Raw genomic sequence first — 16345 nt, 5'->3', positions numbered from 1 at the left:
TTCCTACCTACATCTAGCCCTTGGAGAGCAGCAGCATCAGTGTCATAGGATGGTGTCATGGTGATAAATCAGAACAGCACTAATGAGTGCAGCACATGCAACACACATTTATGTTTGCACAGTTGTTATTCACCAATTAAAACAATCCTGATTGTGTAAAGAACATTGTGCTTTTAGGTGCCTTACAAAAACACAATCAGCTGGTAGCTCCTCCTGATACTATTGCTAAAGAGTTTACAAACATAGAACTGATATGACATTTACAGTACCCTAGATTTGCTTCCTACCTATGGCCCAAGTAATCATGATTTCTAGCCCTTTATTCACTTCCAGTCGTCGCTTTTTGGTATATTTATTTATAAAGTTTCATATAGCGCGAACAAGATCCTGTAGGATATCAGAGCACTTTACAATAGGATGGAAGGAAGGACATAAATGCAAAATTGCCATCAAGTAGAAGCAAAAAAAAATTTTTAAAACAGGATTAATAGCAGAATCCAGGACAATTGCACCATGGAGGGTAATACAGTAAAACAGGTATAAGCGGGCCATGAAGGGGGTCACAGTATGCGGTAAAGAGGAGCATAACAAATGATAGTACAATGGACGTAGGAAACGGTGTCTTCGACCAGATGAGCCTATCTCAATTAGGGTAAGAATTTATTCATAAGGAATCTTTTGGCTTCCAATTTGAACGCCGTAGTTGAGAAGATTCTGCATACTTCCGGTTGAAGAGAGTTTCATATCTTTGGGGCAGCGCCGGAGAAGGCTCTGTGAGAAGTTCTCTTTTTGCTAAGGATGAGTGGTTTCAAGAGAAAAGAATTGGCGCTTCTTGAAGCTCTTGCACCACAAGATAGCTCAAGTTTATTGCGCAAGGTACCTGGGAATATTGAAGTGAAGGGCTTTGTGCGCCAGAACAGCAATCTTTAACTGAATTTGTGCTTCGTAGGGCAACCATTTAAGAGATTTTAGGACTGGGGATATGTGCTCATTTCGTTTGGTGCCAGTAACCAGTCTAGCCGCTGTGTTCCTTCATGCCCTTAGTGGAGCCAGGGTGTATTTGTGAAGGCCACATAGGGTCGCGCTTTTGTAGTCAAGCCTCGGCAAGACAATCACTTGGACCACCTGCTTGAAATCATTTTTTGGAAGGAAAGCTTTGATATTTCTGAGTGTCAAGTGGTTTGCTCCCGTACACACCTTACTGATATGATTTTTCATATTTAGGTGCTTGTCCATGGTGACTCCGGGTGATTTGGCTGAGTCTATGATGAGAGGAGTGCAGTTAAAGGCATGAGGTGACTCAGCCACAGGTCTAGCTTGGGGATGTGGTTGGGAGGGGAGATGAGCAGAAATTCCGTTTTGGCGGTGTTGAGCAGGAGATGGTTCTCAGTTAACCAGTCTTGAGTCGACGTTAGGGTAGTGTTGAGTAAGATTATGTTATCTGGGGAAGAGATTTTCAAATAGAGTTGCGCATCATTCGCGTAAATATGGAAGAGAATGTTAGTGGGCTTTAATGAGTAAGCTAAGGGCACCAAGAACAGATTGAAGAGGATATCAGAGAGGGCGGACCCTTGGCGAACCGCCATGAGAACTGGAGAGGGCTAGGAGAGAGAGTGATTTGCCTTGACTGTTTGAGATCTGTGGTGAAGGAAGGACAAGTACCATTGAAGCACCTGACCAGAGAAGCCCATCCTGTTTTTCAAAATGGCAAGGAAATTGTCATGATTAACTGTGTCGAAAGCGGAGGAAAGGGCAAGGAGGATCAAAAGGCAGGATTTGTTTTGGTCAAGCATTTTTAAAATGTTGTCCATAACGTGAGTGAGCGCTGATACAGTGCTGTTCCCCTTCCGAAAGCCAGATTGATGCTGGTCAAGGAGTTGGTAATTCTCTATGTGATCACAAAGTTGAGATTGTATGCATTTTTTCTATGAGTTTCGCTAGGGTGGGGATGTTGGATATAGGGTGGAAATTATTTAGATCAGCTTTGTCTGCGTTTGTTTTTTAAATTATAGGCAAAACCTGGGCTGGTTTTGGGCAATTGCCGATCATGCCTAGTGAAAGAGAAGCGTTTACAATCCTTGTCCAGGAGGGGATGAGCACATTCTTGATTTTTTTGAAGATGGCTGGGGGCAACGGGTGTAGGAGAGTAGGGTCTGCTTCCTATGGTCACCCCCACTTTTTGCTCTGAAATACTGGTTTCCCGACCTTAGTATGGCTGTGGGCCTGCTAATTAGACCTACATCCAAGCTGTTGTCTCTCTAAATTCATACCATATACTTTAGGGACATAACTAATTGGGTATTGGGTCACCTTTGTGAGCCCCTGTATACTGTACCATAGGTACCCAGGGCATAGGTGCATCCAATGCCTACCAGGGGCTGCAGCATGTATTGTGCCACCCCTGGCCTGGCCTCCATATTTTGACACAACTGGCTGATCACTCAGCTGGGGTAAGTTGGTGTAATCACCTCTTGCTTAAATCTAGGATCCCTATATCTAACCTTAACTGGACACATGTTAACCTATAAGCCATTCCTATGGAAGGCCCCTGCAATACTGGGCGCAGAGTGCGTGGTTTCATGTGAGATGGTGTATTATGCCACCCCTGGCTGGCCATCCACATTGACACAACTGGCTGATCACTCAGCTGGGGCAAGGTTGTGTAATCACCCCTTGCTTAGGTATAGTATCCCTATACCTTCCATTACATATAGACACATATATACCTATAAGTCACTCCTATGGCAGGCCTTGACAATCCTGAAGGCAGAGTGCTTGGTTTTATGTGGGATGGTGCTCTAGCATGAGCTGAGCTGTCTGCAGCTTTCGGAACCATATAGCTATACCATATACTCTTAAGTGCATTATAATCCTCGGGGTTAATGCTAACTTGGCACTATCAAAACATGTTGTGTAAGGTGTCATACGCTTTGGAATACTACCCCCCCCCCCGACAGTCATGGTGGTGGGGGTAGCATTCCACCCTTCTAGAGGGAGAAGGCATGTCGTTGTAGCTTTACCCGGTTAAAGTTAAACTGAGCCTCAGCATCACAAAATGGATGCTGCTGCCACAGACACGAGTCTAACCTCCTGCTGCTGGACGAAACTCCGGCAGGGGAGGCCTGGAAAATAGGTTTCCTGCCTCAGGGGCACTCCAGCCTCAGCTCTTTTGCGAAACTGGACAGAGGGAAAGGGGTGTAACCACCCCCTTCCCAGGTTCCACCCATAGGAGGGACCTAGCAGGTAATCCAACCCCTTAGATTGGTATAAAGCTAGGAGCTGTGTCTGGAGATATTAGATTATCCTGAACTGAAATGAAACTCTGGACCTTCGACATTCTACTGCAACTAGAAGACTGAAGAATCTCCCTTGTGGTCAAGGAGTGACCACCATGTGCAAACAGGCCCCATCAGTGACTTGCTGGTTTGCTTTGTCGACGCTCCCGCCGGAACCTGAAGACTTAGAGAAGCAACCTCTGGACTTCTAGACTTCTCTGACTCCGACCCATATTCACAGCAAAGCTGAGACCCGCGGCGGACACGAGAAACGTGGGACCGGACTACCTGCAGTACCTGCTTTTTGCTAACTGTGCAGCTTCTGAGGCGTCCTTGAAGTTGTGCATTGTGACTTGAGAGTCCCCAACCTCGAGCCGTAAGTGCACCGAAGCTCAGCCCACCACACTCCACGAGTGCCGCGTGGGGTCTGCGCCTGCATTTCTCCTTGATGTGTCTTTGCGGTTGCTAGCCCGCTAGCTAGGGGCCCTCCTGAAGACATCCTTGGGAATCAACACTGCTTGCCTGGTTGCTCATGGCTTGCTGCTGCTTTCCTGTAAAGGGGAAGCTCTCCAGACCTTGCTGGTCTGAACAGAAGCCGATCTTCCCTTCCTGCATGGGTTGCCTTTGCCAATGCTTGTTGACTCCAATCTGGAAGCCGACACTACCAACAGCGAGATCCTTTGTGGGACAGTCTGTATCCAGCTCCTGGTTGTCGTCGACACCTCCTGGTCCACATGGCTGCAGAGACAAGCTTCACTTCTTCACCTGTTTGCAGCTCGGCATCGCCTGGTTCCTTCCTGGTGTCTTCCTGGTCACTAGCTAGTGACCCAGACTCTGTCCCTTCTGGTTTTAGGTTCTTCACTGCTCCGATCCACCCTTGGATCCAACCGGACATGTTCCTCCTGGTCGCCTGCAGCATCTTTGAGCAGCTCTCCATAGGATTTGACGACGAAACCCGACACGAAAGAACACCTATGCACCCGGGTTCCCTGGGTGAGGTAACTCGAGTACTCTGGTGCTCCCGTGGGTAATAACTATCCAAGTGTCCTACTCTAACAGGGTTTTCCCGTAGTCCACCCGGAAGTGTTTGAAATCAACTACTTTGTTAACTTTACGTTCCCATTGAAAGTTTGAGAACCCGCGTATGTGTTTAGACACTGCACACGCATCCTGTTGGGCACCTGCTTCCTAACCTTTGGTTACTCAGTGTAGCCCCAGTGATTCCCTAGGCCCCAGGCCTATTCACTTTTCCTGAAGTGGTTCTTATACCACTTACTTAGTATATGGTTTGTGAGGCCCCTAGGACAGAATTGTATTTGTGCAACTTATAGTATACTTATTGAGTCACTTGTGCTGTGTCTCAAACTCTGACCTCATGAAGAGTGCAGAGGGGTTGTGTTAGTAATAAATACATATATATTTGATATATACCTTGTGTGGTGTCCTTTCATTTGGTATTCAAGGGGTTATTATTGGTAAAACAATTGGCTTCACATGCTCTCTGAAGTATTAGCATTGGACTGCATTGTCCATGCTACCACTAGGATAGCTGGTCTATAAGGTTGACTTTACAACCATCCCCATAAGGGTTGTTTGGACTGATACAGGGTGCCCACTTGAATAGTGGACATCACATATCAGGGCAACTTCTCACATTGGTGTGCAGCGGTTGGGATAAGAGCTTGCTGATTGTTTTACCATAACATCTTGAGACATCATTTGAAAGATCACATTAAGGTACCTAGAGGTACATATAATTCAAGTCTTAAGGACTTACGTTCTACTGAACTTAGTTATTGTAGAGTAAATGGCCTAGCACACCCTGACTACAACTCCTAGAGAGATTTAGTAGGTAACACTTCGTGTAGGTAGGTGCACACACCACACCTCACTAGATCATGTCTTCTGAGCAGAACCAACTGGATCTCTCCCAGTAGAGGTAGATCCTTTAAGGATACCTTCCAGATATGATACCCTAACCTTCCATGATTTGAGTCACTTGTGCACATCTAGGAGGTTAAAACAGGGTTCCAACCCTACCCTCAAGCACCTGATAGAGCTCATGGAAGAATATGATGCTAAGAAGGCCTCTAGCACAGGTCCTGCAGGAGGTGCAGAAGAGGGACAGCCCTCCACAGAAGACTCCCCTGATCACAATCTATGAAATGAGAGTGAGGAAGAAGAGGAGGATGACAATGGCCAGGTCCAAGTGGGAGTACTTAGCCAGGCCAACCTAAACCCACATGGGACTGGAGAGGGCCTAGTACCTTACAGACCCCCAAGCAGGCTTAACACTGAGCACAGGAGGAGGAGATCCCTGTCCAGGGAATCTCAGCACTCTGGTGTCTCACTTGCCCTAGCCAAAGAGAGACTTGATCTTGCAAGAGAGAAAATGTTAAGTGGGTTAGAACCCACTGGTGGCAGCAATATCCCTAAGGATAAAGATAGGTTCTATGATACTAGAAACCTAAGCAAGATTGTCCCACCCTACAAAGTTGGGGATGACATCCACAAATGGATAACTGCTTTGGAGAGGGCTTGCAAAGTACAACAGGTACCCCAAAGTCAGTGGGCAGCAATTGTATGGCTCTCCTTTTCAGAAAAAGGTAGAGATAAGCGCCTCACAGTCAGTGATGAGGATGCTAACAACTACACAGTCCTGAAGAGTGCTCTGATTGATGGGTTTGGCCTAACCACTGAACAGTATAGGTTGCTGTTCAGGGATACCCAGAAGACACAGATTCAGGACTGGACTGATTTTGTAGATTGTGCCACTAAGGCTCTGGAAGGCTGGTTGCTGGGCAGTAAAGTTAAGGACTATACATGATTGTATAATTTGATCACAAGAGAAAAAATACTTAATAATTGTCAGAACCAGTTACTACATCAGCACCTGATTGACTCTGATCTGACCTCTCCCCAAGAATTGGGAAAGAAGGCAGACAAATGGGTCAGAACCAGGGTGAAGCAAAAAAACCAGGACCAAGGTGGTGATCAGAAAGTAAAAGACCAGAAGTCTTCAACAGGCCCCCAAAAAGCTTCTACTGAGGGGGTTCCAAGAAATCCAAAAAGAAAGATGGCCAAAGAAAACCCTGGTGCAATATCTGTAAAAGTAATACTCACTGGACGAGTGATTGCACCAAAAAGGAGACAGCTCCAACCACCATTGCCCCTAAGGCAACTGTTCCCCCTAGTGCAGCTAATAGTGGTGGTTCCCAGCAGAAGGGTGTAGCAGGATAGTGTCAGCTCCTGCTGTCCGTTTGGTGCTCCGGTCAGCCAGTTTATTTTAAAAAGGAAAATCGTGTTTTAAATATTATAATCCTGTTCTGTTTTATCTGTGTGCTCACCTGCTTGCCCCGTTCTGCCGCGGCTTTGTTGTGCCGTTTGTACAGAGGGCAGTGCACCTTTTCCTCACTTCCGGTTACCGGTCCTAGACGGGAGTTGGCGCTCTAGCTGGGGGAGGGGACTGCCTATTTAAGACGCATTCCTACGAGGGCGCAGGGCGGACATAGCAGGATAGTGGCAGCTCCTGCTGTCCGTTTGGTGCTCCGGTCAGCCAGTTTATTTAAAAAAAGAAAATCATGTTTTAAATATTGTAATTCGGTTCTGTTTTATCTGTGTGCTCACCTGCTTGCCCCGTTCTGCCGCGGCTTTGTTGTGCCGTTTGTGCAGAGGGCAGGGCCCCTTTTCCTCACTTCCGGTTACCGGTCCTAGACTGGAGTTGGCGCTCTAGCTGGGGGAGGGGACTGCCTATTTAAGACGCATTCCTACGAGGGCGCAGGGCGGACATAGCAGGATAGTGGCAGCTCTTGCTGTCCATTTGGTGCTCTGGTCAGCCAGTTTATTTTAAAAAGGAAAATCGTGTTTTAAATATTGTAATCCTGTTCTGTTTTATCTGTGTGCTCACCTGCTTGCCCCGTTCTGCCGCGGCTTTGTTGTGCCGTTTGTGCAGAGGGCAGGGCCCCTTTTCCTCACTTTCGGTTACTGGTCCTAGGCTGGAGTTGGCGCTCTAGCTGGGGGAGGGGACTGCCTATTTAAAACGCATTCCTACGAGGGCCGAAGGCGCGCCCAAGGCTAGCCCGTCTGCGCCCGTCCGCGACAAGTACGCGACCAGCGCCAGACACTATGCTCGTCCCCACCCCCCAGAGACCCTCAAAGCACCTAGACGCTATAATCGGGACGTTCTATTAGGCCTTAATAAACTCAAGGAGGAAAGTCCTTGATAGTTTGACCCGGAAGTGTAGTGAGTGCCAATTTAATTTTAACACCTCCTCAGTAGCCTCGGTTTTTCAAACTACTCCCCCGGTTACAGCTGGGGAGGGAGCTCGTATTCGGGCGGCTCTTGTCAACTCTCGCTCCCTGGTTAAGCACGCCCTAGAGGTTTATGAACTCCTTTCGGAGGACCAATATGATCTCTTGTTTTTGACTGAGACTTGGTTAACGAATCCTCTGCCCCTATCGTTGAGTTGGCTATCCCCAGGGGGTTTAAGATTATCAGGGTAGATAGGAAGGTGGGCAGGGGTGGAGGTTTAGCAGTGGTGTATAGAGATTCCTGGACTCTGGTCCATGAAGTCTTCCTAGGAATTGACGGGGGTGAATTTTTGTACTTTTCTATCCCCCTCACCCCTCACTTTACGCTCGGGGGACACTTGTCTATAGGCCCCCGGGTTCTTCTGGAGCGTTCTTGAAAGCCCTTGATGAGATCATTGTCCCGAGGGCTTTACGCTTCTCCAGCTTTCTACTACTGGGAGACTTTAACATACATTTCGACTGCCCGTCCGGGGCCGATACGATTGAACTCTCGGACTCCCTGAAATTGGCACAACTTACTCAATGGACTAACTCCCCCACACACATCGGAGGACATATCCTTGATTTGGTGTGCTCTAACTTTCCCCTGTCTGGTATCCATCCTCTTCAAATACCCTGGTCCGATCACTCCCTGATTCAATTTTCCTGGTCTATTGCTAAGCCTGTGGTTCTTTTAAAGTCCCCTTTAAGTAAACCTTCTCAGAGGATTGATGCTTCCGTCTTCGGCAGGGTTCTGTCTAACTCCCGGCCTTCTGCCAATGTGACACTGGAGGGTGCTATAATGAATTTTACTAACTGGATTACCCAGGCGGTGGAGTCTGTCACTCCTCTCCTCCCCGATAAGCGCGTTAGAAATGCACCATCTAAACCCTGGTACTCCAGCAATCTTAGAGCATTAAAGCACTCTTGTAAAAAACTTGAATGTGGCTGGAGACTAAATTATTGTCCTTTGGCAAAAACTATACTCAGAAAAGCCCAGAGGGAGTATTATGGAGCTATTAAGGAGGCTAAAAGCCTTTTCTTTACTGAGCGCATTGCCAGCTCTAGAAATAACTCAAAGGAAATATTTTCCATTGTACAGAGCTTTCTCAATCCTGTTGCAGAGCGGATTGATCTACCTGTTTCGGCAGAATGGTGTGAGGAACTGTCTGATTATTTTATTGACAAAATCCAGGCCATACAGGATTCTCTAGGGTCAGCCTGCATTGAGCAGACTGACGCCCATACCTCAAGTTCACCAGTTCCCTCTCTGCCTGCCTCCTCACTAACGGTTTTTCAGCCGATTACTCCGAAAGACTCTCTATCTATTCTTTCATCTCTCAAATCCGGATCTCCCTCCGATCCGTTCTTTGCTAGACTGCTTCCTGAGGTGGCTGAGGTAGTTAATCCGGAGGTGAATTCAATCATAAACCTATCACTTCAGACCGGCGTTGTTCCCAAGATGTGGAAGGAGGCCAAACTTATACCACTCTTGAAAAAGCCCTCCTTAGATCCTAACATCCCTGCCAGCTATCGCCCTATTTCTTTACTTCCGGCGGTGGCTAAGATTTGTGAGAAAGCAGTTTTTAGGCAACTATCCACTTTTGTTGAGTCATCAGGTGCCCTCCATCCTGCTCAATCCGGATTCAGAGCCTCCTATAGCACCGAGACAGCTCTTGTGGAAATATCGGAAGCCATAAGGGAGTGTTTAGACGGGGGCGGCAGAGCGGCGCTGATTTTATTGGACCTCTCTGCCACCTTCGATACGGTCCCCCATCAACTACTCCTCTCTAGGCTCTCCAACATTGGCGTGTCTGGGCAGGCCTGGAAATGGCTTGAATCTTTTCTTGCAGATCGCACACAGGAGGTCTGGATGCCCCCTTTCTCTTCCACCCCCTGCACTGTGGCCACCGGAGTCCCTCAGGGCTCGACTTTGAGCCCCCTGCTTTTTAACATTTACGTTACCCCCCTGATCTATCTAGCGGAGTAGCTGGGTGCTAAAGTCATCGCATATGCGGATGACACTCAGCTCCTTTTTACCTGGAAGGAGGGGGATACAGCTCCTTCAGCTGCCCAGCGCTGCCTTGGGGCGGTCTTTGGTTGGCTGGCCCGGGCTCAGCTGAAATGTAATGAGGGTAAATCAGAGGTTCTCCTCTATCGCCCTTTTCCATCGTCCTTTAAGGAGACTTTGTGGCCCCCTGAGTATCCCCAGCTGTTGTCATCTGGCAATCCTGCAAAAAACCTAGGGATCTGGTTTGAGGAGGATCTTCGTTTTTCCACTCAAATAAAGCGATTGGCAGGGGTATGTTTTGGTATCCTAAAATCTCTTAAGAAGTTCTTCCCTTTGCTACCTCGTTCTGCTAAGGAAATGGTCACTCGGGCATTGATCTTATCCCGTATTGACTACGCCAATGGCTTATACGTCAGACTCCCGGGATACCAGTCAAAGAAATTGCAAGTGATTCAGAATGCGACGGCCAGGGTTCTGCTGCAAATCCCTGGGCGCACAAGCATGAAACAGCATTTACGCGACTTGCATTGGCTGCATGCTGTCCACCGCATTCAGTTCCAGGCCCTTACGCTGGCTCATAGAGCCTTGCATGGTCTTGGCCCGGTCTATCTCCAGAGGCGCTTTTCCTTCTACACGTCTTCTAGAAACCTTCGCTCTACCACTCTGCGCCTGACCACTGTTCCCCGCTTCCGCAGGGTTCGGTTAGGGGGTAGCTTCCTCTCTTTTAAGGCTGCAGTGGCATGGAATTCCCTTCCACTGGAGCTGCGCAATATCCAGGACACTATGCTATTTAAGAAAAAGCTGAAAACCTTCCTTTTTAATCAATCCATCTAAATATGCTGCTTGTTGTTATGGTTCACCTCCGCGCCGAGACACTCTTGAGTATCCGTGCACTAAATAAATGTTTAATAACATAACATAACATAACATAACATAACATAACATAACATAACATAACATAACATAACATAACATAACATAACATAACATAACATAACATAACATAACATAACATAACATAACATAACATAACATTAGGGTTAACCCAGGGAACTGAGATGGACTCTGGGCTAGTCAGAGTACCAACTCAAGCTGTTTTTGTCTGTGATGTAGACATGGCTATGTCCTCTACTGTGAGTCCCAATAACTTGGGCAAGTACAGACAGACACCTTTAATTAACAATAAAGTGGCTCAGGCCTACAGGGACACATGTGCCAGTGTCATCATGGTGACTCCTAAGTTTGTGGACCCTGGACAGATCATACTAGGTGAGAATTACCTAGTGACCAATGCTAGCAATGCCACTACCACCAATAGTATGGCAATTGTTAACTTCTCCTTGAGAGGGGTAACTGGCCTCAAAAGAGTTGTGGTAAGTTCAGACCTCCCTGTAGAGTGTTTGTTGGGCAATGATTTAGAGACTTCAGTCTGGTCTGAAATGGAGTATAGGGCTCATGCAGACATGCTGGGCATATCAGCACATGTCCTTGCTGTGACCAGGTCACAAGCCAAAAAGTACTAAACTGAACAGGCACTGGAACCTGAAACTATGAACCAGTTGCCTTCCAAGAGAAATAGCAAAAGGGTTAAGGCAGTGTCTTCCCCCTTGCCTCAGGATGAGGATCAGACTTCACAGGAAGCTGAGTGTGAGACCCAAGAGGGAACTGTCCTAGAAGAACTTGAGCCTGATCAGGTTGAGTTTCTTGGGCCAGGGGGACCCTCAAGGGCAGATCTGAGGCAGGCACAATTGAATTGCTCCTCTCTTGAACCCCTCAGACATCAAGCTGCTGCTGAGGCTGCTGGGAATACTACAGGTACCCACAGAGTGTATTGGGATGAAGGCTCCTTTCTTCAGAGGCTAGACACCCCAAGCCTGGTGCTTCCAGGAGGTTGGTCATACCTTTGGCATTCAGGGGCTTCCTTCGTACCTTAGCCCATGATATTCCCTTAGCAGGATATCTTGGCCAGAACAAGACTTGGGACAGGCTTGTCCCTCACTTTTACTGGCCCCATATGTCAGAAGATACCAAGGAGTTTTGACGCTCCTGTGAAACCTGCCAAGCCAGTGGCAAATCAGGTGGAACAACAAAGGCCCCCCTTATACCACTACCTGTGGTGGGGGTTCCCTTTGAGAGAGTTGGGATAGACATTTTTGGACCAATGGATCCCCAAACAGCCTCTGGGCACAGATTTATTCTGGTGGTAGTGGATCATTCCACCAGATAGCCAGAAGCTATTCCGCTAAGGACCACAACAGCACCTGTTGTGGCAAGAGCCCTCCTGGGAGTTTTCTCAAGAGTGGGCTTTCCGAAGGAGGTTGTCTCAGATAGAGGTGCAAACTTCATGTCTGGGTTCCTAACTGCCATGTGGAAGGTATGTAATGTGAACTACAAGTTCACCACACCCTATCATCCATAATGCAATGGTCTTGTGGAAACATTCAACAAGACCTTGAAGGGCACGATCAAGGGTTTACCTGAAAAGCTTAGGTGAAGATGGGTCATCCTTCTGCCCTGCCTTCTGTTTGCTTACAGAGAGGTCCCACAAAAGGGGGTTGACTACAGCCCTTTTGAACTTGTGTTTGGGCATCCTGTAAGAGGACCCCTATGTCTGGTGAAGAAAGGATGAGAGTTACCTCTCAAAAAGCCTAAACAAGACATAGTGGACTATGTACGTGGTCTCCGCTCAAGGATGGCCGAATACCTGAAGAAGGCTTCTAAAACCTTGAGGCTAGCCAGGAATTTAAAAAGCCTGGCATGACCAAAAGGCTGTGCTGACTGTGTACCAGCCAGGACAGAAAGTGTGGGTGTTGGAGCCAGTGGCCCCAGCAGCACTCCAAGATAAATGGTCTGGACCCCACACTATTGTTGAGCAAAAGGGAGAGGTAACCTACTTGGTTGATCTTGGGACTCCCAGAAGCCCCCACATGGTGCTTCAGGTCAACAGCCTGAAGGCATTTGTTGACAGGGCAGACATGGGCTTGCTCATGGCTACAGATGAGGGACAGGAGTAGGAGAGTGACCCTCTCCCAGACCTGCTTTCTCAGAACCCTGATGATGGTTCAGTTGATGGAGTGGCCTTGGCAGTCAGCCTCATTGACCAGCAGCAACAGGACTGCTGACAAGTTCTACAGGCCTATAGACATATGTTTTCCCTGACCCCAAGTCAGACAAACTGGTGCACCCATGAGGTGGACACTGGTGGCAGTCTGCCTGTGAAGAGTAAAATCCACAGGCAACCTGATCATGTCAGGGACTGTATAAGGACAGAGGTCCAAAAGATGTTGGAACTGGGAGTTAAGGAGCCCTCGAGAGCCCCTGGGCCAGTCCAGTAGTCCTGGTGACAAAGCCTCACACCCAAGACGGTAAGAGAGAGATGAGGTTTTGTGTGGACTACATAGGTCTCAATGCTGTCACTAGGACAGATGCCCATCCAATACCCGGCTGAGATATACGCCGAGTGATAGGATACTCTGGCTCGTTTCCCGTATGTGATGTAGGTTTGGATGCCGTGCAGATGCCGGTGATTGCATCATATGTATGAGACTCTAATGAAACCTGGATAAGCACAGGTGTGCCTAATATAGGAAGTTCGCCCTGATTTGAGTGACATTTTTGAACTTTATCCGCAACATTGGACGACCTTACCCCTAATTGGTTATGTTATTTGGATAATAACATTTTGGATCATTTAAATGAATTGTTGCCCTTTGTCCTGATGAGGCCTAAAACTATTTGAAAGGCCGAAACGTGTCGACAGTTATCATTAATTTTGGCACCTGTTTTGATTTGGAAACTGTGTGGATATATTCCCCAGGAGCATCATTTGGTTCTGAAGCCATAAAAATTCTGTTTGGCTTCTTTTGCTTCTTGCTAGTTTGGTGTTCGAAACGGAAATAAGGCTAAGAAAACACATTGCCATGTTTTCCTTGTGAATAAATCATCGGGCTTCTTACACAAACCTTGGATTAAGGGTCCACAATAATAGGACACTTGGACCACCTGGATTTACAATTAAATATTTGGTTTTTGGACTCGAACATGTAATTCCTTACAAGATTGAATATTGTTTAGTTGACTGATTTATATTAAGAATGTATAAAATGAAAAAGGATCTTTAAAATAATTCACAAACCGAATTACTGTTTTGTTGTGTTTTTTTTCTTAGTTATTTGTATTTTTTTAATTGTTGGTAATAACCATCGGATGAACGTTATAATAGATGACAGATATATATCATACAACTGATGTTGTGACCAGACAGATAATTAATATTTGTTGTTCTCATAATTAATTTTCTTGAAGAAAACACCTTGGCATCACTTTTTTCGTAATTCATTATTTTCACCCAGATGCCTTTTGGTTTACCGGGTACCCCCTGTTATTAATAATCATCCAATACCCTGGGCAGATGAGCTCATTGACAGATTGGCTTCTGCCAAGTTTTTGAGCACATTTGACCTGACAGCAGGCTACTGGCAAATCAGACTAACTGATGATGCAAAATCCAAAATCGCATTTTCAACCCCAGGAGGTCATTACCAATTTGTGGTGATGCCCTTTGGCTTGAAGAATGCACCTGCCACTTTCCAAAGGTTGGTGAACCAAGTCCTCTCTGGGCTGGATGACTTTTGTGCAACTTATCTAGATGATATTGCTGTGTTTAGCTCCACCTGGGTGGGTCACCTGATCCACCTGAAGAAGGTTTTGGAGGCCCTGCAAAAGGCAGGCCTAACTACAAGTCTACTAAGTGCCAGATAGGGCAGAGTAAGGTTGTGTACCTGGGCCACTTTGTAGGTGTGGGTCAGGTTCAACCACTGGAGAGCAAGATTAAGACCATCACAGACTGGGCTCCTCCAACCACCCAGACACAGGTCAGAGCTTTCTTGGGATTGTCTGCTTATTACAGAAAGTTTGTTAAGGACTATGGGTCCATTGTGATACCACTTAATGGTTTAACTTCAAAGAAAATGCCAAAAAATGTTCAGTGGACAGTAAGCTGTCAAAAGGCATTTGATGACATGAAGCAGGCCAAGTGCTCTGCACCTATTCTGAAAAGTCCAGATTACTCCAAGGAATTCATTGTCCAAACAGATGCTTCTGAGTTGGGCGTGGGAGCTGTTCTTTCACAATTGAATAAAGATGGTCAAGACCAGCCCATTGCTTTTATTAGCAGAAGGCTGACCCCTAGAGAGAAACGTTGGTCAGCTATTGAGAGGGAGGCCTTTGCTGTGGTTTGGGCCCTGAAGAAGCTCAGGCCATACTTGTTTGGTACTCACTTCAAGATTCAGACAGACCATAAGCCCCTCTTGTGGCTCAATCAGATGAAGGGTGAAAATCCCAAACTACTCAGGTGGTCCATTTCCCAAAGGGTATGGACTTTACAGTGGAACATTGACCTGGACATGACCATGGCAATGCAGATGGACTCTCCAGATATTTCCACTTAGAACATGAAGACTCAACTGGTCAAGGTTAGTTTAATGTCCCTACGTTTGGGGGGGATGGTTGTGTAGGAGAGCAGGGTCTGCTTCCTATGGTCACCCCGACTTTTTGCTCTGATATACTGGTTTCTCGACTTTAGTATGGCTGTGGGCCTGCTAATCAGGTGTAAAGAAATTAGGAGGACCCCACTCTAACTTTTTAGAGGACGGTGGGGAAACATTAGGTAAAAAGAAAACAAACGTCCCAGTTCGTTGGACAGATCAAGTAGTGTCTTGTTTTAGTGTGGGACTAACGGGTGTCTCACTTACCCACCCTCTTAGATTATTATACTCTATCTTAGAGGGGCATGTTTCTCATGAAAAAGGCAAAAGTACTAACCATATAATCATAAAGGCAGAGATCATGTAAAGAATAAAAAATAAAAAATATAAAATATTTTTTGATACTATCAACACAGAGTTATTGGTTGGGAAGACATGAAAAACAGGGAGTCGGTTTGATTATCTATACTAAGATTTTTGTTTCATACAACCAACAATAATCAACAAATGGACAACATCTTTGACACAATAGATTAGGTAAGTCAACATTTGATTAAGAACATATCACTACTTCAGTCTGGTAAAGAATACAAGTTTTATTCCACAATACAATGTTATAAAAAACAATTCATTAAAACCATTATGCAAATATACATCTTCATCAGAATAACTTTTTTAAAAAATATACAATAAAAGGTCACAGAATCAAAAAGGTCGACGCGGCGTTTCGGCTTTTTTTCTAGTATGCCTTCATCAGGACTGATTCTAGACAATTAAAATAATAAAACACATAGTTACCAGACACATCAATATCATCTTTTTACATCATTTTTCTGTCCATTGTTGTAGTCTAAACCCTTTATTGGAGATTTCTTTTATTTTATCGACTTTGCAGCTGTACTTGACATTCTTACCCCTGTACTATATATTCAATTACATTTTTTAAAAAAACCTTGTATAAGTCTACCCCACTGTTTGCCTTTCTCATGGATGTATATGCTCCATATGTTGCAGAGACCCCCCTTAGTTCCCTCACTAAAAAAAAGAGAGGAAGTACCTCCTATAATAAGGTGCGTACCTTGTTATTCCAGTTGAGCTTATTCTCTCCCTGGATTGAACTACTACGTTCAAAGATAAATCCTTTTTTAAAAATTAGGATTCTTGCAGTCTTGTCAATTCAATGTGTACAAGGGCCCACAGCCCAGCTGTTCTCTCTCTAAATACATATCATATACTTTAGGTACATACCTAATTGGGTATTGGGTCACCTTTGTGAGCCCCTG

At 46.0% G+C, this 16345-nt stretch overlaps 1 protein-coding gene across 1 annotated transcript in view; it reads left to right on the top strand.

The window, feature by feature from the left end:
- The window catches only part of ETS1 (ETS proto-oncogene 1, transcription factor), an 811579-nt gene that overhangs the window by 483875 nt on the left and 311359 nt on the right, over nucleotides 1–16345 (top strand). The gene's annotated exons all lie outside the window — the stretch shown is intronic.

Source organism: Lissotriton vulgaris, chromosome 2_1 (assembly GCF_964263255.1).
Source record: "Lissotriton vulgaris chromosome 2_1, aLisVul1.2, whole genome shotgun sequence".
Classification (NCBI taxonomy): domain Eukaryota; kingdom Metazoa; phylum Chordata; class Amphibia; order Caudata; family Salamandridae; genus Lissotriton; species Lissotriton vulgaris.
The sequence above is the reverse complement of the archived record's forward strand: the minus strand, read 5'-3'. Positions and strand labels throughout refer to the sequence as shown.